Here is a 3400-nt window from a genome sequence, read left to right as displayed (position 1 = left end):
TTATAGAGTGGATTATTCTGACATTTTTTCCCCTGTGGCTAAATTGACTTATGTTCGCTTATTTATCTCTATGGCGGCTACTCATTCTTGGCCATTACATTAGTTGGACATAAAAAATGCCTTTTTACATGGTAACCTTCAGGAAAAAGTCTATATGGAGCAACCGTCTGGGTTTGTTGCTCAGGGAAAGTATGGGAAAGTTTGTTATCTTCGCAAATCATTGTATGGTTTGAAACAAAGTCCACGTGCTTGGTTTGGAAAGTTCAGTTAGGTAGTTGAAAAGTTCGGAATGACAAAGAGCAAGTCTAATCACTCAGTCTTTTACAAACAATCGGCAGTTGGCATTATTCTTCTTGTCGTATATGTTGACGACATTATCATCACTGAGAGTGACACTACAGGGATTTCATTACTTAAGTCATTTCTTCACACCCAGTTTCATACAAAAGATTTAGGAGTGTTGAAGTATTTCTTGGGGGTTGAGGTAACAAGGAGCAAGAAAGGCATATTCCTCTCTTAAAGGAAATATGTACTTGACTTAATAACTAAGACAGGAAAATTGAGTGCTAAGCCATGCAGTACGCCAATGTTTCCTAATGCGCAACTTACCAAAGATGGTGAACTGTTTGAAGATCCTGAGAGGTATAGAAGACTGGTTGGAAAGTTGAACTATCTAACAGTCACTCATCCTGACATTGCATACTATGTCAGTGTAGTAAGTAAATTCATGTCTTCTCCGACGGTCGACCATTGGGCAGCATTAGAACAGATTCTGTGTTATCTGAAAGAAGCTCCAAGACATGGTATTTTGTACGAAAATCATAGACATAATAATATTGAGTGCTTCTTTGATGTAGATTAGGCGGGTTCCAAGATAGATAGGAGATCCACTACGGGCTACTATGTTCTTGTTGGTGGAAATTTGGTCTCATGGAAAAGTAAGAAGCAAACTATTGTGTCCTAATCTAGTGCAGAGTCGGAATATAGGGTTATGGCCCAGTTTGTGTGTGAAGTAATATGGATATATCAGTTTTTGACTGAAGTTGGCCTTATGGCCTCTTTGCTAGTGAAATTGTGGTGTGATAACCAAGCCGCTCTTCATATTGCTTCTAATCCCGTATTTCATAAACGAATTAAGCATTGAAATTGACTGTCATTTCATTCGTGAGAAAATACAACAAGATTTAATCTCTACAGCATATGTGAAAACTGGAGAGCAACTAGGAGATGTTTTCATTAAAGCTTTGAATGGGGTTCGGATTGATTATATTTGTAACAAGCTGGGCATGATTAACATCTATGCTCCATCTTGAGGGGGAGTGTTGTAGATAATCATGCAAAATCTTATAGATACTGCATGATTAAGTGTATAAATCTATAATAAGATATTAGGATTGTAATCAATATATATTAGGAACAAATCTGTAAAATAGGAAGTTAGATTATTCATTTCCTAGATTAGATTATTTGTTTCCTAGATTAGTTCTTTATTTTCCTATATATTGATGTATAATTTGTCAATACAATATAAGAAAATTACAATCAGTTCTCTATTTGTAACAAATACAAAATTCTGGTAATCTTTCAAAACCAACAGTAATTACCGCTGGTTATATAAGAGGTAAACTGATTACCTCTATTTTCTTAGGTATTTTAAGATTACTTGGTAATCTTAATTTTGTTACAATTTTACTACTTATTAATAAAATTTTAGGAATAATGTCCTTGTTTTCAAAACAATTTACAATAAATTTATGGACAATTTTAGCCTTATATTCAATATTTTTAAGACAAAATTACCCTTGTACTTCAAACAAATTACCAAGACCATAGCTACCCGTAGCTACCACCCAAGAGGACTGTCAGTCGCTGTCGGCAATCACCAGAACAGCGCATGGTCGGCCATACGCCGATAAGGCCGTTTTCGAATTTGTGATCCATGGTCGGAAATAGCCAGAGATCTGGTCGTGAAATGGTCGCCTTTTCATGGCTAAAGATCTGGCCTTTTCACGACCAGATCTGTGGCCGTTTCATGACCATATCTTTTTGTTAAGTTTTAAACTTTTTTGGTTACTGCGGTGTTTTAGTTAAATCTGAAATGTAGGAGGTTAAAGAAATGATTCAAAAAATAATATTATATTAAGGTTGCTGGGTTGTTTTAGTTAAGTCTGAAATGTAGGGGGTTAAAAGAAATGATTCAAAAAATAATATTATATTAATATTTAAAAAGGGGACAATTTAGTAATTTATATAACATATCCACCAATTTATTCCTCCTAACCAAACATATTCCCTAAACATTCTCAGTAATGTTCAAGATAATCTATCTTTTAATTAATAGAGTAAACGCCATATTCCCACCCAAGGTTTGACGAAATCCCAAGTTAGTACCATAGGTTCCATTTATTCCAAATTCCCACCCTTAAAGTGACGGAAAAACGTTTGATGTAACGGTAAAAGGGTAAATTGGTCATTTTACATAGGCGGCGCATGTTAGCAAACCACCGCCTGTAACAGTCCTCCGACACACATTAGCAGCCGGCGTTCCTGACGTTTTTCGCTCTTTTTTCGGCAATTCTTCCACCCAAAATCACCCTTGTCACCACCATTTGACTCCTCGCATCCTCCCCTACAAAACCCCTAACCTTTCCAGCCACGGCAGCTCACCGTTTGTCATCCACCACTTCATCGAAAAACGGCCAATAAACACGAACTCTCGGCCAGTGAATGACGATGAAACGGTTGCTAGGGACATAGGGGTTTTATAGATTTGGAGACGGTGGTTGCATTGGTAGTGTCCAATTGGATTTTTGTCGTCGGAATCGACCGGAATTCGGTGAAGAACACCAAAACCGTAAACCTAACGGTGTCGGCGATTGGAAGGGCAAATGAGTCGGGAACCAGAGGGGTTTTGGATGACAGACTACGGGGAAGGTGATGGAGGTGACTAGGGGGTTCGACATCGTCAGAAACAGCCCAAATCGGGCTGTTTTCGACGAGGGTGTGTAGTGACCGAGGTTGTTTTTGATATAATTTGAAAATAAAATGGTAAGTTTATAATTTTACTAATTTAGGGGTTAAAACATAATCTACTAATTTAGGGTTAAGGGCATTATGGTAATTACACTCTCTAAACACTAAAAATTCATAACACTGTTACTTTAAGGGTAGGAATCTAGAATAAATGGAACCTATGATACTAACTTGAGATTTTGTCAAACCTTGGGTGGAAATATGTCGTTTACTCTAATTAATATAATATTCCTTGAACTAAATGGACTCAAAGTGTTTACCAATATTACCCCTCAACATTTGAATTGGGCGCCTGTGGCTAACAAAAGAAGAGGGCGCATAACAATTTAAACTATTCCCAAAACGCACACTTCCACACTCCCTCAAA

Source organism: Pistacia vera, unplaced genomic scaffold, assembly GCF_008641045.1.
Source record: "Pistacia vera cultivar Batoury unplaced genomic scaffold, PisVer_v2 Contig1318, whole genome shotgun sequence".
Classification (NCBI taxonomy): domain Eukaryota; kingdom Viridiplantae; phylum Streptophyta; class Magnoliopsida; order Sapindales; family Anacardiaceae; genus Pistacia; species Pistacia vera.
This window is presented reverse-complemented; position numbering follows the sequence as displayed.